Raw genomic sequence first — 24,335 nt, 5'->3', positions numbered from 1 at the left:
ACTGATATGACTGATTGTCATAGAAATGAACCAAAGTGATGAAATAGGCTTTCTAGGAGAGTGGATGGATGGGATAGCTAGCCAACAATTTATTCTTGAAATAAATTTTTAATAGCAGTGATTCACACCCGCAGAAAAGCCATTCTCATTGGAACCTGTGTGAGCCCATCTCTAATTCAGATATTCTTTCAAACCTACCAGGTAATGGCAGCTGAACAGTTTAACACACTGGTTTTATCTTTAAAAAAAAATGTTTGTGTGTAGACACGTTAGAGGAATAAACCTAACTAAATATATAAAGCCTACTAGGACGCACCCATTACTTTATGCACATTATTCTCTTTATGCACATACACCTAGCAGGTGAGGAAGATGGCTGACCCAGTTCTTAAGCCAAAGCATACAATCCCAAAAGGATAAAAATCCAGGTGTGCTGGTGAGTGAGAGCACCACTGAGAGTGGTGCCTGACCCTGTGTGTTCTCAGGCACTGACCATGTCAGGGAGGCTGGGCCACAGCCCTCGCTCCCTCTCATCTTGGTGCAGACACAGGCTTCCCTTCTCCAAGAAGCAAATGGCCGAGTGTTCATCCTGGTCCCTTTTCCTTCAGTTGTTTGGTTATCAAACCACCACCCTGGCCTCTCCAGTCTTCTTAGGATATTTCACTGTATTTTAAAAAAAATGTTTTTAACATTTATTTATTTTTGAGAGACAGAGAGAGACAGAGCATGATTGGGGTGGGGGCAGACAGCAAGAAGGAGACGTAGAATCTGAAGCAGGCTGCAGGCTCTGAGCAAGCTGTCGGCACAGAGCCTGATGCGGGGCTTGAACCCACAAACTGTGAGATCGTGACCTGAGCTAAAGTCAGATGCTAAACTGACTTAGCCACCCAGGTGTCCCCACTGTATTTTTTTTATTGTAAATATTGCAAACATATAAAAAATAAAGCAAATAATTGGGGAAGACTCACTTGAATTATCCTTGAATCCTTATTTTCCTCTTGCAGACACTGACAGCAACATCTCAAAATGGTTTACAAGACACTCACATCCAATGAATGATGTTTTAATTATTAGTCTTTAAACTATGTTGTCATGATTGATGTTTCATTCAATACATATTTGTGAATCACCACCAGATGCCCAGCTCAGGAAGTGCAACCAAGAAAACACAGACTCTCCTTTGATGAACTTCAGAGTCTGCAGTAGTAATAAAGACCAATGCTGGATTTCTGACGGTTATTTAATGATTTAGTTATTTAGTTAGTTGTTATTTAATTCTGTACACAAACATCCCTGTGATCGTGGGTCCCTTTTACAGGTTAAAAGGCAGAAGCTCAGAGAGGTTTAAAAAACGTGCGTTAAGTTACATGGTTCATCTTCACTTAGGACATTTGTGTGTTCAAGTGCTTGGTTTTAAGGAACAGATGTTCCCAGATAGGTGTGGAGCCCAGCAGCAGATCCAGAACACAGCCTGCAGGTAGTAGTTACTGATAGGTGGCACCCGTGTTGGACAAGAGGACCCTTGGCTTGTCTACATGAAGCCAGAGCCAAGCGACTGGCTGCGGTTATGCACTCTAAAGATTCCAGGCAGAAGCCCCAGTTATGCACGACTCCACGGAAAGCCAAAGCCACAAATACTGGTCTCATTTATGCACCTGGACCATTTCTATGATACAGGTCTGCAATCACTGAGGGCCCACATCCCTCGTTGCAATGCTGCAGTGTTGCGATGAACAGGTGAATATCAACCCCATCCCAGGCACGTGTGTCTAGGGGATGCCTGTCAGGCTGCCCAACGCTCAGCACCCATGACCACTGGTCCTGGCTCTGCTTCTGCCCTGAAGATGGCCAGTTTGAACAGAGGCCCCCATCGGGCCACCAGTTTAAAATGCACAGTTTTGATGGAGTGAGACCAAAAGAGAAAGCAACCATATTGTAAATGATCTCTTTATCCTCCACAGACCAGTACGCTTGGCCCCCTGCTTATACCACTTGGTTTTTCTCATAAGTTTGGAATAAAGTACAATAAAGTCTCACGGCACAGGCCCCAAAGGCTAAGGGATTTGGTTACTTTTTCTGCCAAACCTTGCTTTCTCCTTTACACCCCTTGCTTCATGCTGTCCGGGGGTGCTGACTTCTCCCTGGCATCAGCTTTAAAGCAAGGACCTATCCTGAGAGGGGACCCGGCCTGCCTGCTGACCGGCACCCCTGACACTATAATATATAAAAGCCAGGTCCCCTCCTCTCTCTCCCCAGCTGCACAATCTTTGAAGCAGATCCCTACACGTGTGAAGGGAAAATAGTTGCAGCCTTCCCCGTACATGATGTCTTCATCTAATTAAGCAAGAACTTATTAATATTGAGCTCCCATTTCTAACCCTTTGATGAAAAATAGAGAATCCCCTGGTAGCTTCTCTCCATAAGTGGGATCCAGGGAGGAAATGTCTTGGTGTAGTTTGAACAAGAAATTGTCTGTCCTGAATCGTTCCAAATGTGGGGCAGTTATGGTCCAGAGATACGGCCAGTATTTGAAATAATTACTAAAATAAACTCCCATTTGTTACCGCACTTCTCAGTCAGTCTGTTTTCCCCAGGGCATCAGTGACATTCTGGGTCTTCACTACAAGGAGGAAAAGTGTGCTGGGTGCTGGGATCTTTCCCACAGGTCACCACGTGGAATCATAATCATCACTTGAGGGAACAAATGTTCTTACTTTTAGATCTGAAAAACTGAAGCTCTGCCCAGGGTCCCTCAGCAAGTAAATGACACGTCTGGTTGATTCCCAGACCATTCTCTGATCCACACATCATACTGCCACTTCTGGGAAAAACGGATGGGAAGCCTGCATTCCTCAGGCCTCCTCCCATAATCTCTGCCCACCCAGTAACCAGCAGCATAAGTGAAGCTAATACCCAAATATGTGCTAAGATTCTCTGCATTTATAAGTGAGTCAATCCTGAGGAATCCAGCGATCTGTTTATTCTGTTCCTCTCAGTGTCCTCTGCAGGACTGGCAGGGAAAAGCTCCAAGATCTTTCCCAGCTAAGGTGAGTACATGTCGCACTTTTCCCAGGAAGGTTCGAGCTGAGTGTAACTGCCTCAGTATAATTATTAATAGCAGCTCCCTTTGCTGTTAAGGGGATCCTGATTTGAACCAGAAATTCCACGGTCACTCTCTCCAGGACCCACATACACCAAACACATGTTCTTGGCAAATGATAACCCTCAACGCTGATGATTAAGTTAATTATGCATTACCCGAATCTCTGAGAAGGGTATGGAAAGGGGGGGCCTAGGGTCATTATCATTTCCTTTTGCAGTGAGCAGGAAAATGCTAACTCTCATTCATTAAGGATAACATGGAAGAGAGATATGCTCTTTCCACCTTATTACTCAGCCCTCTCTGCAAAGGCACCAGGCTTGTTTGTCATGACCTGACTCCCACAGGGCACCATGATATCTAAGTGGGGACCATTCACAAGAGGTGTGCCTGAAAAACACTCATCAAAAAGTTTGTTGGGGACCTGGGTGGTTCTGTCGGTTGAGCATCTGACTCTTGGTTTCAGCTCAGGTCATGATCTCGCAGTTCATGGGCTCAAGCCCCATGCTGGGCTCTGCACTGGCAGTGTGGAGCCCGCTTGGGATTTTCTCTCTCTTCCTCCCTCTTGACCCCTCCCCTTCTCACTCTCTCTGTCTCTCTCAAAATAAATAAATAAGTTTAAAAAATTTTTAAAGCTTGTTTGTATATAAAACTAAGGTTCTGTTTGAAGAACTCTGAAATGTTTACCTACATGGTAAACATTCTAGAATTCTAGAAATGGTCAAACTTCTTCATAGAACCCAAGAACTGAGCATAAAATCACACAACCAAAGCTACGGCTTGCCTAAGCCAAGCCTGGCTGAATACCCACTGGCCTCCTTACAGCCTGAGAAGCCTGTTTCATATACAAAAGCTCACACACCAGGACCTGTCCCTGCACACACATATGTACACAGAGGGACATGCACATGCAAATGCACACACACATTTATACATGTGCAAACATATCTTTGTCAGTTACTAACAGTTCTTGACCCAGGTGTCACTTTTTACGGTGTAGACATGATCTCATAGTCTTTCAATAAAACGGAGGCTTTTTTCTTTCATTGGATCATTGCTCCAAAATAGAACTTGCCTGCCAATGGCTGTGCTCTAAATTACTTACAAGTTTGCTGGGTAAACACACAAAACACACATGTTTCTTTGTAATAGGTGATGTACCCTTTGTCTTAAGTTTCACCCAGCTCAGCTAAATTTGCCAGACTCCAGTATATTACATGATAAACAGTTGAATTTAGCCACTGTCAAGCTGCTTTTTAAATGTGATTTTTTTTTTTCTCAAAGAACACACAAGTTATTTGTCTTCTACTCTTATCCTCCTCAACTCTGAGAAGGAGGCTATGGCCTTAGAAAAGCAGAACTTAAGTCAGGGACTGAGGTCTGGCTCTGAGTTCAGGTTCATGGTGCACCTAAAAGTCATGTTTGTAAAGGGTAATCCCCAAAGTGGTGCATCTTCTCTGCCTTTCCCTTTTATGCCAAAGCACTAATAATTTGGAAAAGGGGTCAAAAACAATTACAAATAGTTCTGTTTTCTATAACCAAATTAGACTCCAGATAGGACCGATCTGGAGGATCTGTATTTTTCAAGGAAATATTTTGGGAAGAGTCCTTATATACTGAGGCAACTCCCCAAGTCTTGACTTCATTGCATATACATTAACCTGAGATGGTGAGCATGTGGTACACATGATGAAACTTCTACACCTATGCCTGTGGCAGACATCACTCATCAACTGCAGCACACCTTCCTGATGAGCTTCAGAAGTACAGAGATCTAGGCAGCCTCTACATGACAGCTGACTCACAAAATGAAAATTGGTTGCTATCCCAGATAGAGACGCATCATTATAGCTAAGGGACCGATGACCCAGAGACAATCCTATCTGGCCCCAATGGGATAAGTGGCAGGAATGCTTACATCAGACTCCATGGTACACTCTCACCACCACCCTTTTGTTCTGAATCCTGGATCTATGTTTATTCAACCTGCCTTCTAATCCTGGACACCAAGAGATGTCTGTAGGTACCAGAACCTGGGTATTTTCCCCTTATTAGACCTTTTCCCCTAAATAGGCTTGAGTCCCTCACTCCCCCAAGGGACTTCTCCTCAGTCTTCCCACATGGATCTTGGCTATTCATTAATTTTCCATTGCTGGTTTCGATTGCTCCAGTATAAATGGGAAAGGGTAGATGGGGGAAAGACACATCCCACCCAACTTCCCAGAGTGGATCTAATAAGAGGACAGAAAAGTCAAGGATAAATGTGCTATGATTCTATTAGTTCTATAACAGAATAAAAAAGCTTGCATTTTCATCAACATAGAAAACAGAAGCCTTACTGTAGCATATCCTAATAACATGTAATGTAATGTTTGCCACACCAGAAAGGAAAAACATCCTCCAGGTCAAGTCTCTGCCTCTTTGGCTCGGATGTCAGCTTCTCTCTCATGGCACAATTACCAACTGAGCTAGACGGTATAGACAGCATGGTGAGCAAGACAAATGAGGTTTTGCCCAGATGATGAATGCATTCTTCCATCCATGATGGCTCACACGCCTTGCCCATGACCTCTATGACTTGCCCCCTTATTCTCCTGCCCCTTGAGAGCTGCTGATTCTTCTGGTCCAACCATATTTCCAAAGATGACTTGTTGTCCTGGCCCATCCTGGTGTGATATGATTAGGGAAGAGGAAGCTAGGGGGTCTGAATGCAACCTCTTACCACTGTGTTATCATTCCCTACCACAGGGATGACAAAATGTAGGGCTGGGCTGGAAGATTCATGCCACTGTCATGTGGCAGCAGCAGGAATAGGCCCAGAAAGCCTGGCATATTAGGCAAGAATGGGCTGGCCTTTGGAAACAGAGAGGGGCAGGAAGGGGAGGTGACAAACAGACAAGCTAGAAAGATCACGCCAGAATGCTAGGCTCAGGCAGACCCAACTTGGGCAAAAAGGGTCAAACAGGTAACCCAGATACAGGAAAACAAGACCCTCTGCTGAAAGAGAGAGAGAGAGAGTGTTGTCTTGCTGGTACCCATTTGTGTTGTTACGATTATAACTCCTGGTTTTAAGATGAGAACACTACGCCCTGTGGAAGTTGACTAACTTGGCTCAGTTCAGAGGCTGATAAGTGGAGGAATGGGACCCCAACCCCAGGCTGAATGGGGTAGTTTCCTGAAGGTAGAGCCCAGACACCCTCAGGGTTGGGCCAAGCTATTTGCGTTCTGTCCCCTCAAATCCTGAGTGTGGCCAGGCCATGACTCAGAGGAAATACCAGTCTCCCTAGGTGTCATTGACTTCTGAAAATAGCAAGGGCAGAGAGGGCTAGGCCTTCTGGGAGATCCTTCCAATATTTTTCTTAGAAGCAAGCACAACCATTTCCTAATTAATTATCTCCATTAGCTAAGCTCAATTACTTTGTGTCCACCTCCAAGAATACAACCTTGCTCCTTAGAGACTTCCAATTTGAATTTCCAAGGGGGCAAATATTGCCAGAAGCATGTTTTATGTAATTACACAGTGTAGATATTTCACTCTCTCTTTACTTAATGATTATTAAATACCGAAACGAACCTCCATACGTGGATGTGGATGTGGACTCCACCAGCTGAAGAGGAAGTAAATGTATAGTGGGGTATTTCTCCCTGCAGAATTTGGGGGATTTGAGCAGGTGTTTGTGGATACCTGCATCACATGGCCTCCCCTGTCAGTCTGCATGATACCACTGTCCAGAGTTTCTCCATAGAGACTGTTCCTCCTCTATCCTGCACAGGAATAATCTGAAGAGCTGGGGCGCCTGGGTGGCTCAGTAGGTTGAACATCAGACTTCAACCCAGGTCACGATCTCAAGGATTTGTGAGTTTGAGCCCTTCAAGCTGGCTTCACATCCTAGGTCTCCTTCTCTCTCTACCCCTCCCCTGCATGTTTTCTCTGTTTCTCTCCTCCGCCCCTCTCTCAATAATAAATAAACTTTAAAAAAATCTGAAGAGCTTGATAAACGCACATTCCAAGACCCTGCATCTGGACTTACTGAATCGGCATATTTGAGGGCAGAGCCTGGGAAGCTGCACTTTTGCTACTCTCCCTGGGGGCTTCTGCTAACACGCACATCTAAGAACCAGTGATGGGAGTTCACCTCATACATAAAGACAGCCTTATCATGGGAAGAGGAGAGGCAAAATGAACACAAGCCAGTCTCTTCCCATACATATTTTAATAAAAAGAATTCAATACATGTTATCTATTATTATTTTATAGTTGTTATAAATCCTCAGACAGCACTTGAGAGCTGCAGCTGATCCGGGAGATGTGGGCGCACAGGCAGGTAAGCGGGAAAGTGAGACGCGAAGGAGAAGGGGGAGTAGAATGATGCTGCTGTCAGTCAACTACTGCAGCCACCTGGAGGCCTGCGGGGGGGGCCTCCAGGAACAGGTGTGGGGCGCACGCCTCCCTGAGACCCCACATGTGGGACAGGAAGGCTGGTGTTTACTGACTCCACCCAGTGCTTGGCTGGCCTCCTAGGAGCTGGCGATTCCCTGGCACCGCTGTGTGTGTGGACAGTAGCAGGCACCGGAGTGGGAAGCTGGGCCACTGACAGAGAGCATGCCTCTCCCACCAACCTTCTAGCAAGAAAGTGTCAGGTGCGTTCTGGTGTCTGCCCAGAGAGTGAACAAAAGACAAATCGTGAGAAGGAAGTTCCCTCTCATCTATCGGTTTATTTCATTGTAGTAAAAAATGCATAACATCAAATTCACTGTTAGTGACATTTACCACATTCACAGTGCTACACAGCCATCACCACTGTCTAGTTCCAGAACATCCCCACCACCCCAAAAGGAAACCCAGTACCTATTAGCAGCTACTCTCCATTCCTTCCTCTCTCAAGCCCTGGTGAGCCTAATCTTCCTGTCTCCCTGTGTTTGTCAGTTCTGGACATCTCCAGAATCATGCAACAGGTGGCCTCTCATGGCTGTCTTCTGTCATTCAGCATCATGTTGTCAACGTCCACCCAAGTTGAAGTGCATGCCAGCGCTTCGTTCTTTTTTCTGGGTGAAGAGTATTCCACTGGAAGGATAATACTCCCTCTCTGAACACCACAGATACCTCCCAGGATATAGATTTGCAGGTTGGCAATAGTGTTGGGTGCACCCGTTCACCATATCAGATCAACTTGTCTCCATCCCCCTTTGTGCTCCAAGACCCTGGCCTCTAGGGGCTGTTTTCTCCCCTAGCTCTCTCATCTGGCTTCCTTTCAGATTTGACTAGTGGAAGTTACCAGCAGGACATCAGATAGGAGCGGGTGTGGTTAAGGCACCCCCTCCTCTGGTTCCCTCCCTGGCTGTGTCCCTCTAGGAAGACCAGGTCTCCCGACACTGAGTGCTCCCTCCGGGTTCTGTGGCCCCTCTCTCCCTGCACTTTCAGGTCATGGCTCTCAAGTGCTGCCCTGTCCTTCAGTAGTTGTCCCCAAATCTTCCCACACCTCCGTAAATAGTCTATTCGGTTTTCTTCAAGTTATTCCAGTGTGTGTGTGACTCTCCTTCCTGCTGGGACCCTGACAAATACAATAGTAATCAATCATAGAGTAACTCATCAACATTTTACTCAATTACTGAAGCATATGTCATAGTGCATATTCGTAACTTAGGGCCTGAGAAATGCTCTGTGTCCCTGTGTTATCCCCACTTCCCAGGCCAGGTGTGAACCAGAAGCAATTGCTACAGCAGGCAATGCAAGGGGGCAATTTCATACGTAGATTCTGGGATCACGTTTCCTGGCTTCAGTTCTCAGCTTTGCCCCTCCTGGCACTGTGACTTGGGGCAAATTACCTATTCTCTCCAAGCCACAGAGTCGTGATGTGTAAAATGTAAATTACGGTGCTTAGACGATCTGTGACTAACAGATGATAAGCAGAAAGTTCTCAGAACAGAACCACGCATTAGAAGTGCTCAGAAAATGTCAGCTGCTGTGTTAACCCCCATTAGTCCTGGCCTCACATTCCCCTCTCCTGGTCTATATCACCTTCTCATGCACTATCTTTGAGTCCTCTCTGCTGGCCCACGTTCTTCCCAGGTTCTGAGCCAGTGATGGCTGTCGCTAGGAAGTACACTAACACCAGTTCTCCTTGCCAGATGAGGGAATGGGGAAGGTAGGGACCAGCAAGTTCCCACAGACCCTTGGTCTTCCCTTCCAAAGACCCCGGGAGTACTCCTTCCTCCTGTGCCTACTCTGGTGGCCTTCCTTCCCCCTCCTCTTCTTCTTCATCACCAGCAAGAAGACCACCATGTACTGAAGGTTTCCTCTGGGATAATGGCCGTATAAGCATACATCATGTGATGGTCTTATCAACCCAACAAGTTGTGGTTCCTTTTTAAAAACCTGTTGCAGGGGCGCCTGGGTGGCGCAGTCGGTTAAGCGTCCGACTTCAGCCAGGTCACGATCTCGCGGTCCGTGAGTTCGAGCCCCGCATAAGGCTCTGGGCTGATGGCTCGGAGCCTGGAGCCTGTTTCCGATTCTGTGTCTCCCTCTCTCTCTGCCCCTCCCCCGTTCATGCTCTGTCTCTCTCTGTCCCAAAAATAAATAAACGTTGAAAAAAAAATTTAAAAAAAATAAAAACCTGTTGCAAATCTATTTCAGATCCATTCAAACATCATTTTATTATATCCAGTTATGACAGCAACATAGGAATACATCCTCCTGATAAAAGATCCACAACTTAAACAGTATGAGGTTGCCATTAGTATCATGGCAAACCTATAACCTAAACAGACTAAATCATGTTTTCAAGTTCACTCTGTGAAGCAGCAGAGGGAGAATTCAAAACCAGGAATGTTTGATACAAAAGACTGGGTCCATATCTACCACACTGTGCTGATTGTACCCCCAGGACTATCTTCTGCCTCAGTTTCTCTAAGGCATCCTACCAGGTATTAACCTTTCAAGCTTATAAGCCCATTCTAGTAGGATAAGGATCCTCATAAATGACCTTTAAAGTCCATATCTAAACTAGTAGACTGAGCTGACCACTCCTTGAGCCCTACTCCACACACTTCCCACCCATGACCGTGACACCAGCTTCCTGCAGGTGTGATCAGACGGCACAGGGTTCAGATGCTCCTCTCACTCCTGCATTCTGCCCTGGGGTTCCTCAGACACTTTGGACTGGAATGCCTGCAGGAACCCATGGGGTCACTCGTGCTAGCACAGCCAGGGAATCAGAGGGAGCTGACATCCCGTGGACGAACCCTGACCAATAGGGCTTCTAGAGATAACTGTTTCCTAGAGACAGACATTTTTATTCTGTGGCTCTTCTCAGAGGGTCCTGGGAGGAATGTGTCTCAGTTTTCCACTCTCTGTCTGCATCTGCTCCCTTGAAGGGACCATCCCTCCTTCCCTGTCACACTCTCCCCAAGTTCCCATCCTATTTCCTGGAATCACACAATCCCTCACATTAGGCTTTGCTTTCTGGGGTCAGTTCAAGCTAAGTCAGGGATGATGAAAGAGTTGTTTTGTTTAGTAAACATTGGTTGTGAATAATAGGCTCTCCTTGCCTAAGAGCTGGACTCCTCAGGGTGGCCAGGATCTTCAAGGAGAGGATTACACACATTGCTATTTCCTTAATGTTTGCAGTCCTTAAGAGCAGACCAGGCTGTCCATCACACAGGCGTGGGCGTGTGCCCTCGACCCTAGAGATTCAAATATTTCTCATTAAAACAATGCAGAGATTCACCCTCCTGACAAGTCACTTGTGCTTACAATATGCTTCACCGTCGTTGTGAGAAGGCCATGTTTCATTCAAGAAAACTTTTGAGCACCTAGGACCGGCCAGGATTACGCAAGCCTCCGGGAATAAGACCCTAAACATAACCTAGTCCTGGCCCTCAAGGAATGAACATTCTAGATTGCGAGCAGATAAGTAAACAGGAAATTCTCACACCTTGCAAAAAGCACTATAGCTGAGACAATCACATAAGTGAAAATTGAGCTCTCAGACAAATCGTTTCTGTATACCATGCACTGCATTGTAAGCCAGCATTAATAGAGGTAATCTTTAGTTTCACCCCATCTTCTTTCTGGTTCTAGATCTGTGAACTATATTGACATGAAATTATGATCTAAAGCATCCACCCATCCATCCATGCATCCACTCATCCATGAACCATCTATGCAATACAAGTGTGTTTAGTCACAACATTCAGAGGTTTCTGGAGCTGGATACCTCACATGGGGACTTGGAGAAGCCAATGTAAAGGGCAATGATGACAGAAGATGAGTAATTTTCATGCAAAGGCTTCCATGCAGGGCTTCTTACTATTCTGATCACGACTCGTTAAAATTATGCTAGATTTGCGACTATAGATTTCCTGGATCATATTTGCAGCCACCTTTCCAACAGGGACCAAGCAGACATCAATCATTCTGAGACGGCAAATTTGTGAAAGCAAGGTCAGCGGCCAAGTTCACCTGGGTTAGTTTGATTAGGCACTGGAAGAAAGGCTCAACCAGGCAGGACACTCTGAAAACATCAAGACAGCGGAAAGAGGAGGAAATGCCTTGTTCCAACTAGAGATTCCAGTTCCTACCCTCAAAATATTCTGTGTACATGCAAAGAAAAAAAGGTAGAGCCTTAAAACAAAAAACAGTGTGTTACTATACTGTGATTAGAGGATCCTTAAAAACAAAATCTGTCAGTACTACTATAGATATTGCAGTGTCCTAGGTTTTGTGACCCTGCGTCTGAATCCTGCATCTGGTACTTCTAAACTCTTACTTAGAGTGAGCCTTGATGTCTTAATCTGTTAAAAGGGTCTAATTCTATCTAGTTCACCCATGCATTCATTAATTTAGTCATTATTTATTAATTACCTACAAGGTGCCAACCACTGTGCTCAACAGTGGGGATTCAATGATGAGTTTTTTAAAAAGCCCTTGGTGGGGGGGGGGGGGGGGGGGCAACGCCTAGGTGGCTCAGTTGGTTAAGAGTCCGACTCTTGATTTTGGCTCAGGTCATGATCTCATGGTTCATGAGATCAAGCCCTGTGTTGGGCTCTGCGCTGACAGCCGGAGCCGGCTTGGGACTCTCTCACTCACTCTATCTCTGTGCGCCACCCCCCCCCCCCCACCGCAAAATGAATAAATAAACGTTTAAAGAAAAAAGTCCTTGTATAGCTTTGAGTCAAGGGGAGATAAACACTAATCACATATTCAACATGAATAAATTGCCATCATGGACAGTGGAGAAAGGTTTATGGCAGTGGAGGAGAGCACAGAGAGGTGTCTCATCTAGACTGACAAAAGAGCTGGGATCAGAAGGATGAAAGTCTATGCCAGGCAAAAGGCTCAGGGATAAACTAAAGGTAGATTCTTGGTAGAGAAAGCAGTATGTATAAAGGCCTTGGTATATGACGATCTCGGCAACCAAAGACTGGTGTGGCTGGAGTTCAAAGTGCAGAGTTGTATGAGAAGAGATTAGAGCAGTAGGTATTGGTAAGTGCATCTATGCAAGGCCATGTAGCTCATGTCAAGGGTTTGTTTTTTATTTAATCCTCAAAGCAATGGGAAACCATTGAAGAACTTTAAGCAGAGGAGTGATATGATTGGATACATCATATCAAAGCAAAGATCACTGTGGCTAAGGAGAAAAGAGCAGATTGGAGAAAGGTAAAAGCGACGAAGGGGAGACCAGCTGTGAGGCCATATTGGTATTCAAGACACAGAACGGAGGTATCTCAGATTAGAGTGCTGGCATTGCAGATGGAAAGAAGTGGATGGGTTCCCAATATAGACAGGAAATAGGATTTAAATTTGGAAATGAGGGAAGCACAAAACTGGATGGATGGTGGTACCATGGATTATGGTAGAGCACAGTAGAAAGCAGCGATGTCTGGGAGTAAAAACCATGTGTTGGGTTGGGAAATGTTAAGTCTGATATGCCTTTGAGACAGGAAAGAAGAATATCAACTTGGTTGTTGGGTATACAGCCCTGGAGTCCAGAGATGACTAAATTGAAGGGCTAAATATGTGAGTCATTAGTGGTCAGGTGGATGAAATTAAACCATGAACATGGATGAGATCATTGTGGAAATAAAATAAATTTTCATAGACAAAGCACCTAGAATGCTGTGGGGCACAGATGGAGTGTTAATAAATCTCACCTCCATCCTTCCTTCCCTGTCCTTAGAATAATACTATGGTGAGTATGTTTGGGCAAACCCCCAGGGAAGCTGGTTCATGGGGAGAGAGAGAAGAGCCAGTCTGCTTCCTATAGCTGCTCTGGTCTCCCGAAGACACGGTCTAGGTTCAGAATAGCTCTGCAGGAAGAACAATACCCCTTTACCTTGGCTTCTGAACGCTGATGACCTTCCCACTCTCTGTCTCTTAAACGAGGTGTTTGTGTTAAAGACAGGGGCCACGAAGGCTAAACGGGATATGCAGGGTAATTCCGTCTTCAGCTTGAACTTTAGCTGGGCCTCGGAAGGAAAGGCAGGAAGGGAACACAGAATGTTCCTTTGCCATGCTTGCCGCGAGCAGGAAAGCAAACCCAATGGGTTTGGTGACCTCTGCACCAGAAATATTTTTGCATAAAACTTCTGAAGTATCTAGAAGAGCATCTTAAACTAAAGGAACTCCTTTAGCAAACACCACTCCGTTCAGTTTTGAAATATATGCTGGAACGGCAAGGGGTTGAGGCATTAAATTCTTCTCTTCCTATCAAAGGAGGACACGGTCTTTGTTCACTGGTACTAGCAAGCTTACTGGGTTCTGGAAAAACTCTATTTTTCCATGTGTGCGACATTTTCCATTTATTCTGTCCATCAATCTGATACTCCACTGATAGACTAGAGCATTTTCCTCAGTGACCATTAGTAAGTTTCAAGGACATATCCACCCAGTATATAGAAATAATAGATTGGTCACAAGAATTTGTGAGGAAATAAAATCTCAGGTTCTGTTCACATTTAAACCAAGGAAGCAATACCACAACAGGTGTGTCAACAAAATCTTAGGACAAAATCATCTCTCTCTAATTCACTGCAGTGTGACTCTTACACTTTTTCAATACAGCATACTGACCCAATACCACTTTTAAGTTGCAAAATTGTTAAGACAGCTAAAAGATATTCATTCCCTAACTGTGCTGAGAACATTCGAATCCTTTCTCCCTATTGCTATCAGAATAAAAATAAAGGTATCCAGCAGTATTCTAAATGTCATGCTTCAAAGCTCTGAGACACTCTTTCTTCTGACACCTGATTGACAGATTATGGCTTTTGGATATCCATCAAATTAATAGATTATGACTTTTTGAAGCCAGAAACTATGCAATTATTGCCATGTTCTATCTATAAAGAGATAACTTATTCTTTGTCATCCACTTGCGCCTCAGAAGGCAGCCCCCGTCCCGCCAACACATACATATCATAATTATAAATAATTTGGTTCCTCCTGTCTTTTTTTCTCTCCAGTATTCCCCCACCTCAAACATCCACAAAATAATTCACTTTGAAAAAATGTTAGCACAGGAGATGGCTGACATGTCTCATATTTCTTGATAATGTTTTGCAAATTTAAATATCCACCATCTATGTAATCCCTGATGAGAGCTCCCCTCTGGTTTTGTGTGTCTGATCCAAGGACTTCTCTGAGGCAGAATTAGGAATACAAGAATCAAGATATCTTCATGTCTGGGTACTTGGCCCCTGCTGCAGTTAACTGAGGATTTCAACTCTGACATAGTAGAGACAGAGGTAAAAGGAAATTTCCCTGACTATTTGGAAAATTGCTAATACTTTTTATGCCCCTGCATTTGCGTAGACATCCTGTTCATTTCCAATACCTTTAATCAGATGCGAAAAACAAATGATCCAATTACAATGGTAGGTATAGTGCAATCTCTAGTCTGATTTGAAGGAAGGGATCTCTCTAAAGACAATTTAGAAGAGTGAAATTTAATCTGTCAATCCTGCCAATCAAGATGGTAATTCTCTCAACTGATACAAGATGGCCACAATGCCACCATAAGGGTTCAAGGTTAATTGAACTTGGGTGGAATTTCCCGCTAATTCCTCTCCCATTGCATGTGAAAGCCTGCTTGCAATTCTAATGATAAAGATTTTAAGACTGCACCTTCAAAAGCATGTTCTTTTTTATTCTTAATGTTTATTTTTATTTTTGAGAGAGGGTGAGAGACAGAGCATGAGTGGTGGAGGGGCAGAGAGAGAGAGGGAGACACAGAATCTGAAGCAGGCTCCAGGCTCTGAGCTGTTGGCACAGAGCCCAACATGGGGCTCGCATTCACAACTGTGATATCATGACCTGAGCCAAAGTCGGATGCTTAACCGACTGAGCCACCCAGGCACCCCACTCAAAAGCCTGTTGTTCTTAAAGGAGAAGAAAAACACAAACAGAAGAACCAACATAATTAACCCTTGAGCCCTGGAGTACACCTTTAAAAATTTTGAAGAAAAAAGAAAACTTTCATTCTGTGGACTCCATTACCACACTAAACCAATGTACATACTAGAGATGCATGAAAGAGAACGTTGCCAGATGTGGACAGAGCTTAAGAGGTCTCTCAATTTCAGGGGATTTGGAGTTGCTAATGTTCCCACACTGATGACTGAGCTTCTATGCATATGTTAACAACCCGTGCCAGTGTCATCTCTGTGAAACCTCCCTCAATCCACTCTAATGTCAACACTCCTCCTCCTGCCCCTGACACACACCCTGCTCAGCTCTTTATACTCAATTCTTCAACTTTAGGTTAAATACAATCTCGTCAAGAGACATTTCCCAACTCAGGATAAAAACCTTTTTGCTGTGCTACTGTATTCACTCTGTCATAATCTTCACGACTCCCAGACTTACTTATCTAATACCATCTCCTCTGCTAGGTCGTGCGTTCCACCAGGGCTGTGTCTATCTTGTTTACTACTGAAAAACCCAGAGCCCAGTGAAGTGTCTGAGTTACATTGAGTGCTCAGTAAACGTTTGTTGCACCAAAAATTTTAATTCCCAAGGCTCTTTCCTTAGAGATACTCTTCTTTCCTGCTAGTGAGCTCCTAAAGAGAACTGTTATATTACTATTCTCAACTCCTGCAAGAACATAAAGCCCAGTGAGTGTTTACTGAATAACAGAATGAGGGAATTGTTGAATGAATAACAGGACAAAGGAAGAAATGACTGTGAGTAGGAACAATGGCAGGACCTTGGAAATTAATCAACCACATACATCTACCAAATTCCTCCTTGGGGCCAGTACTTTACAGGGCACTAAGGGAGGACACAGACAGTGAAAATATGGTTCCTTTCTTAAGTGAAACATGATATCCCCACCTACCAAGAAAGTCACAAGGAATTCTATGTAAAATAGCAAATCAGTGAGGACGGGTAATTCAATGGAAGCACTATATCGGAGAGAATGGAACCAAGGCTTATAAGAGGCAGATAAAAAAGGAAATGATGGGAGTTAGCGGCTGATTATCCACAGGTGTGAGTAGGAAAGTGGGCGGAACAATGTACGACAAAAAGATTGGGGACAACTGAAGGATAAAATAGTGAAGAATGTTACAGGGCATTTTGACTCTGAGTGATTTCAAGAACATTAAAATCAAAGATGGAAATATCATAGTTAGGAAACATTAATATCAATGATGGAAATATGACGGTTTGGAGGGACTAAAACTAACTTGAGGGGTGGTCATAGCCTACTGATGTACTGAGTGTAAGGTGATAGGAACTTAGGAGAGAAATCAGAATAGAGAGATAGAAGTAGGAGTCAACTGCATGGTAACAGTAGCTGTCATTTATGGAGGAGGGTTAATGATTAGCATCACACTCTGCCAAATCGTTTGTACATAATCTCAGTTGATCCTTGCAAGAGGCTCATGGGGTAGTTACTGCTACTCGTCCTATTTTTTTCCCTATTTTGCAGATGAGAAAAATAAAGCTCAAAAGCTTAAGTAATTTTCCCAAACTCACACAACTAGAAAGTTACAGAGTTAGAATCTGACCACACATCTTCCCACCTCAAGTCTTAGCTCTTAGCTTAAGCACTGAAAAGCAAGGGGGGGAGAGTGCCAAAGAGAAAATAGGGATGATCCCTGGAAGCATCCTGGAAACGAAGCTATGCTTTCCAAAATGAGTGGCAGTGACGGGGCGAGGCAGGGCGTTATCTGAAGAAATTCCTCCTTCTTCAGTGAGGCACAGTGTAAAGGATGTTCATAGGATGGGGCACTTCTCGGGTGTGTAACTTTCTCTTTCCCTTACTCTTGGACATGTCTGCCCCCTGGTGTATCTCTTCTTGTAGAAAGCAATAGGTCATGAATGGAAAGGAAGCCCTAAGAAAACCTAGAAGGTAAACAACTAAAATCTTTAGAAACTCAAATATGGATCTGAGAAATTGAGTTCTGGAGAAGCTTGGGTATTAAGTTAATATTTCTCTTGAGTTCTTGAATATTAGTATTTTTATCAAACCCTAAGTATAAGATTATGGGTAGACTATGCTATTTGAATAACAGATAAGGGTTAGTGATAAAAAAATAAAAATAAATAACTATGTATCTTAAAACTATTTTTAAGAACTTTGCTTTAAAGATCTGTCTGTGTTGATAGTGAGCATATAGGTATAATTATTTTCTTTAAATTTTTACCTTAAAAATTTTGATTGAAGCTTTCTAATGGCATGTTTATAGATGTGGCTTTGCTCAGGAGCTTACCATCTTAAATAGTAGGAAAAGAACAGGGCTCGTTGATTGGCTCATGTGACCAAGGTACAATACCGCCACCTGGTGACACTGTACACAACACAATATAGTGTCAAAAATCAGTCTTGTATTCTGAAATAAAACCATAAAAAATCCGTCTGGATTCTCTTCTGTTGTCTTCGTCATTTATTACTTACACAGTAGTGTTCTATTCTCATTTACTTTACTTAGAAACGGTTTATTGTAATAGTAAAAGAACATTAGCTTTGGTGTTAAGCAGACTTAGGTTCAACTTTCAGGAGAGCCCATCTCTAGCATTATGACTTTTTTCTTTTTCTTCATTTAAACACGTCTAAAAGGCAGATGTGAAGATTTAATGAGATCTATATAAAATGTGCTTAGCACAGTGTCTGGCACATAGTAAAACAAAACATGAGAATCATCACTGCATTGTTGATATTGTTCCTGCTACTATTATCTGTGTTAGGAGATACTGGGAAGCCAACTTACCTCAATGATCCTGCGCCTCCAAGAGGATAAACAGTAACAGCTATAGGAAAAATGTTTTGTTTATATCTCAGGTACTAAACAGCTGTTACAACATATTAGGACCAGATGTTCTGAAATGATATGCAACATTATGCTCAATTCCAACTTTTACTGAATTGCCCGTTGATGGAAAATGACTACAAGAGATGATTTATTAAAGGGAAATCTAGGGATGTGTCTTTAAGTTTCATACCCGACTACCCCAAATAATATGTCAGTCTGTACACTCTAAACACCGCAAATGTCGTCTGGCCCATTCTGAAACTCTGTGGGAAGCACATCCCCCTGTGACAACCCTCTCTGCCCTGTCGCGTCCAGGGACAGCAGACCTGGGCAGTACACAGTTACACAACCTGGAAGTTCATGCTTCCCTGTAGATGTGAATTTTTCATTGACTCTAGAGTCACTGTTGCTTCTATTTTGTTTCAAGTGGTTTTTTTTTTTCCTCATTTCACACTCATATGTGCCTAGAGGAGAATCCATTAGGGGAAAGTAGAGAGAAGGAAGAGGGAAGAGTAGCTCTAAGCTGTTCCCTCTTTTAACAGACCACAGCAGCCATTGTTCTAAAGCTCCTACAAAAGCTTCTGGTTATTTCCTGATCTCTCCAGATGACTTTCAAATGTTCTGGTTAGGGAACCATTTGCGATTCAGCATGAGGTCAAATGCCTTGCTGGCAATTGGAACATCCCTGCTTTAATTCCCAGGCACAGGAAGAGGTCAGTCTAGCCAGAAGTCCCGTATAACTCAGGGACTCAAGAAACCCAAGCAGAGCCTCAAATCCAGATACCAGCAGCAACAACCCCACAGGGGCTGCTTTCCAATCCGTGTATTTGTTCCTTAAGGTAAGTCAGGAATGAAGGGCACATAATCACTTCTCTTTTTTTTGTTTTTTAAGGGAAAACATACAAATCGCAAGACATTCTCCATACTGAGAAAACAGAATACAAGTCTGCCAAAGGGGCCAGGAGAAATAGTTAGCACTTAAGCTGCTTACAGAGATCCATTTGTCACCTCCCTAACTAGAGTTCGGGACATTTGTCTTTGCAAGCCTACCAACCCAGCTGGGACATATCTCACTAGAGAGAGTGATGATAGGGGAGTGAATGGTTCAGTCCAATTATATATGCTTAATTGATCTAGATTCTAGAGGGCATACTCATATGGAAAAGGTTTGCCAACTCATCACAAGAAAAGAAACAGCATCTTAATTGGGTGGCTTTACATTGGGCAATATTACAATTAGTTACAATGTCTAATAAGTTATCTATAATGCTTTTAATGAGAAACATTTAAGTCCTTCTGGAATTTTTCCAGTCAAATTAATTCTGAGGACTGGAGACAGTATTACAAGTAATGTTATCAGAATTACAATTATGCTAGTACTAGAATGTGTCACTTAAAATAAAAGGCTCAATGGGTAGGTCCTAAAAGACCCACTATTTTCTCTGTAGACTTTATTAATACGGTCACGGATAAGATCTATCTTATCCGTGTGTGCCTTTCTCAGGTACTTGATGGGGTAGTATGATCTATTGGGCTTGAGAGGCAGGACAGAGCCCATATGCCTTATACTGGGTGTCTGAGAAGGCAGTCCTTGCATCTGAGACTCAGTTTTCTCCAACCCGCTCTCCCCATGTGTGACCCTGCACCAAAGTCTATCAGAGAGGAATGGCATCACTGAAAGGTGACCAAACATTGGTCTGCAGTGGGTTTCCTGACACGCCCTCGGGAGGCATTATTCAAGCCTGAGTCTTGATTTTCTCAGATTTGAGGCTCACCCATGGCCTGTGGGTCCAGCTGATCTAGCCCCTTTGATGCAGGTGGTAATGAGAGGAATAACAAACACGGCCAGAAGGACGCCAATGTGCTGAGAATGCCATGAGCACCGAATCGTTTAATCCTCCAACCCCTAGGAGGATTACCCCTAGTAATAGTCCCTGTTGTCACCTCTACTTTCCACAGGGGGAAGCTTGCATTCACAGAAATTCTGGAACTTGCTAAAGGTTCACAGAAGTACAGTCTGACATGAACGCGAGGGCTCATAACCCCTTTGGTGGAGCCACTCTTTGGCTTTCCCTGTGCTCTCGCAGACACTGCACTGGACCATGACACAGCTTAGAGTTCCCCACGAGGCCCGTTTTGCTGATGACACCTAGGGCAGTGGTTCCCAAACTTTAGCGTGCCCCAGAACCACTTGGGAAGCTTGTTAAAATACAGATGCCTGGGCCCCACCCCCAAGGAATTCTGAATCTGTAGGTCAGAGGCAGGTCCCCTAAATCTCTTCATTTTTCATACCATGCCACAGGACACTGAAGTGCATAGTCCAGAGTCCTACTTAAGGCAAAAACACTGCCCAAATGGCTGTCCTTAGTTGTAGCTTTAGGCCAAGGATCATGTCGCCTATGCCTGTACAACCCTGAATGATTCACTGTCAACTTCTTCTGTCCTTTGTGGAATGAAGTCAAGTCCCTAGACCTAATAATAGACTTGGCAGTGTGTCCTAGACACCCTTTAATTATCTGTGGGTCTGACAGCTCCCTGGGGTTAGCAGTTCTTGTCAACTCTGCTCTCCCAGCTGGACAGCATCATTCACCTTGTGACCAGGGCCCATGAGACAGAGCAAACAACCAAAATCATAGGTGCCAGGATTCAGCAGAGCAGTTGAAGTAGGAAGCCACAAGCCCATGATTTGCATGCTGCCTCTCATGAGTCTTCGTAAAGCCACTAGGTAACCTAGTGCTGTCTCCCCTGCAGGGTGTGAGCCATCCTACAATAACTATTTGGTATTCATGGCATCGGGCACACAGATGAGCTCTAAAGACTCAGAGCGCAGCCCTGGTAATGATGTAGCAATACACAGAGTAACATTCAAGTAGAGACGAGGACCTGTGTTAATATTAGGTCAGCCAGACAAATACAGGTGTTTCTGAAAAACTGTATTAGGCTTTAACTTATCTCATTTTGAGACAGCTTTGAAAGTAGAGCATAAAAAGATTGAAAAGGCTCCTTAACCACACAGTTGTGAATGCCTGCCATGGCAGGGCAGAGGTATGGAAAAGCCCAGGATGCAGTAAGCAGGAATGAGCTGTGGGAACGTGGATGGGGGTGTGAGGGTGACTATAATTTCCTGACTGTCTCAGACACTGGGTATGCACTGTTGTAGAGCCTCCTGCCCTCCCTTGCTCCAGCTCTGGCTCTGAGACAAATAGGTGACAACACTCAGCATCTGCTGGCCTATGAGCCTCTCACCTCCTGCCGTAGGGCTTCCTTCTTGACTCTATAGGGACACGTCATCCACACATGCACAACCCAAACGTGCAAGAGAAGGAAAGTCCCTTGGGCAAACATTTGGCCAATGGCAGATAAGAGAGTAGATACACTTTTGCTCCTCCCACCCCTCAACTCCAGGAGGCAGGCTTCTCAGGGGCAAACTTGTCAGTTGCACTTGGAGGTGTCCAGTCAGGTGAGCACATCCTCACCCTGCTTCACCCTCCTTCCCTGCTTCACCACCCTGCTCCTTCACCCTTACTCTCTGTAATTATCTTCCCTAACACAGTATGAACACATAAGCCCTCTGCTCTGTGGGGTACCCAGCTAAAGCAGTGACTGAAGGCTGACCTCCTAAATTCAACATCTGACTCTCATTTCTCTACTAGTACGTGAGACAACATCAATTAGTTGGTATGACATCACTTCTAAAGGTACAGGTGCAGCCATTCCATTCCCAGAAGGAACAGCTGACTCCTCTCCCAGTTTAGAGGAAACCCCAGAATGCTCAGAGTTGGCCTCAGGGCAAGAGGACCAGGACCTGTTACTGAACTTAACTCAGTGACAGGGCCAACACAATGCATTTTATATAGGTTCTCCACGGGAATCATCAGCCATCTTGACAAAGACTCTGATCCTCAAGGATGTGGAATAGCATCATGGGTGTGGTCGGAAGGCAGGCTAGCTCTGGGGTTGAACAACCTAACTTCAATATGGCCTCACTGCTTTCCATCTGTGTGATCTGGGACACACAATTTCTCCTCTCTAAGCTTTACTTTTCTCATCAGCAAAATGGGAGTATTAGCAGGACCAGCCTCATGTTGTTGTGATGTGCACAACAGATAATTGAAGTTCATTCACATGCCTCACTTATCATGGTGCCTGGGTTATAGTAAATGGTAAAAAAAAAAAAAAAAAAAAAAAAGCGAACGTTTGTTATTGTTGTCATTGTTACATGATAGAGCCCAGATTCCTAGACATGCTGGGTCAATCTTTGATGCCTGTGCTGTCCCTCACAGCACACTGCCCACTCCATAGAGAGTGTGAGGTCAGCTCGAGGCACCCACTGAGTCTTCAAGTTTAGCTCTCTTTACAGAAGCAATAAATGCAATGTGTGGCCATCCATCCATTTGAGTGGGAGGGCTGGTTGCGGCCTTGCTGTGCTGTGATCCAGAGAGACCTTGCCTTCAAAGGGGGGACTCGCTGCCTTACTAAAGTGACTCTACTATTTAATGTACACAAAAAGGTTTTGTCTGTGGCATAATTGGTACAACAAATGATAAGCCATCTATTCCCCTAATATGTGGCTGATTGCAGGAGCCTAGAAAGACAGAAAGACACCTAAGGACAAACACACCCCAGCTCCCCACTGCAGGGTCTCCAGAAGCTAAGGGCCTTGGCAAAACCAAGTGTATAATGGCTATAGGCAGACAAGGACATGGTGACTGTGGCCCAGAGTCCAGGAACTGAAGCTCCCTACTCTACTCCTGCCATACAGCTCTGGGAGGATTTAAGGAGATTTGTATACACAATTGGTTCTCATTTATGGTAGTTATGTTCTATAAAGTCACTATGAGCACTCAATTAGCAAATAGTAAACCAGGGCTCCTGGTGGAAACAAGGTCATGTTCCTACAAGTCTCTGGTCACAACATTTCTGCCATTCAATCAATATATAACCTTTTTTTATATGCGTTTCTATTTAAAGACAGCTCATTTAATATATATTGTTCACGCATTAACATTGAACCCGTAGTCAACAAACACTGTAACACATGCCTGAATGAAGCTTGTCTAACACACATTTTCTTGAAAACACAGCCGTCTGCACTTAGGGACACCAGACAGCACTTCCACATTATACTCGTGGGCCATTTTAAACAGAAAAATTGCCAACACAGAGCAAAAAATGTGCAAAAAAAAAATGGCACTGAATATCAGCAAAATGACACTTGTTTGCACCATGAAAATGAAACCAGAAAGGCAGAGTTTCACCTCTTGGAGCTTGGAACACGCATGATAGTTCAGATTTTTGGTTACACTGTGCCTGTCTGCAAAGGACCACAAGAGAACTGTGAGTGTTGATTTGGGGGTTATAAATACATTTTAGTGAATAGGCAAATTCACAAATACAGAATCTTCAAGTAATGAAGATCAACTCTGTGCTTGTATGTATGTATATATATACACACACACACAGCTACATACATACATACACATACACACATATACATGCACACATATATGTGTATAAAATACTTTAACCTACTTTCTATACCATACATTATCAAAAAAATATGAGTAATGTTGTTGTTACTGTTTCAATAATAATCTGTCACTAGGTAAAAATAAATCCTCCTTTTCATGGACTAAACAAGCCCGGTGCAGTTGTAAGTACACTCAATAGACAAAGATAAACAAGATTTCCTTCTCTTTGGCGGGGGGGGGGGGGGGGGGGGGGGGGGGGGGACTTAAAAAAAATCTCCCATAGAAAGTGAGGCTGTTTTAATGAAATATGCAGGAAAAATTTGGATCTCTTCTCCCTGTCATCAAGATGGTAAGACTTCCAGCCTTCTCCCCAGGAAAGTTATGCTTTAAAGTCATAGCTGACTCCTCTTACCCACCTACTGCATTAACAGGACCCCAGGACTGTGCTGGGCTCACTGGCTGGCAGCTTCCACTGGACATCACTCGGCTCTTACCCTCAGGCACCAGGC

At 44.0% G+C, this 24,335-nt stretch overlaps 1 protein-coding gene and 1 long non-coding RNA gene across 3 annotated transcripts in view; both read right to left on the bottom strand.

The window, feature by feature from the left end:
• CDH13 (cadherin 13) overlaps nucleotides 1–24,335 on the bottom strand; it is a 1,038,962-nt gene that overhangs the window by 977,167 nt on the left and 37,460 nt on the right. The gene's annotated exons all lie outside the window — the stretch shown is intronic.
• On the bottom strand, nucleotides 607–12,023 carry LOC123578339. The gene is made up of 2 exons (XR_006702325.1): nucleotides 9,715–12,023; nucleotides 607–9,476 (listed from the first exon to the last, which is right to left on the bottom strand). It is a non-coding gene; the product is annotated as an uncharacterized LOC123578339 (long non-coding RNA).

Source organism: Leopardus geoffroyi, chromosome E2, assembly GCF_018350155.1.
Source record: "Leopardus geoffroyi isolate Oge1 chromosome E2, O.geoffroyi_Oge1_pat1.0, whole genome shotgun sequence".
NCBI lineage: Eukaryota > Metazoa > Chordata > Mammalia > Carnivora > Felidae > Leopardus > Leopardus geoffroyi.
Note: the sequence above shows the minus strand (reverse complement) of the source record. Positions and strands in the feature narration are given on the sequence as shown.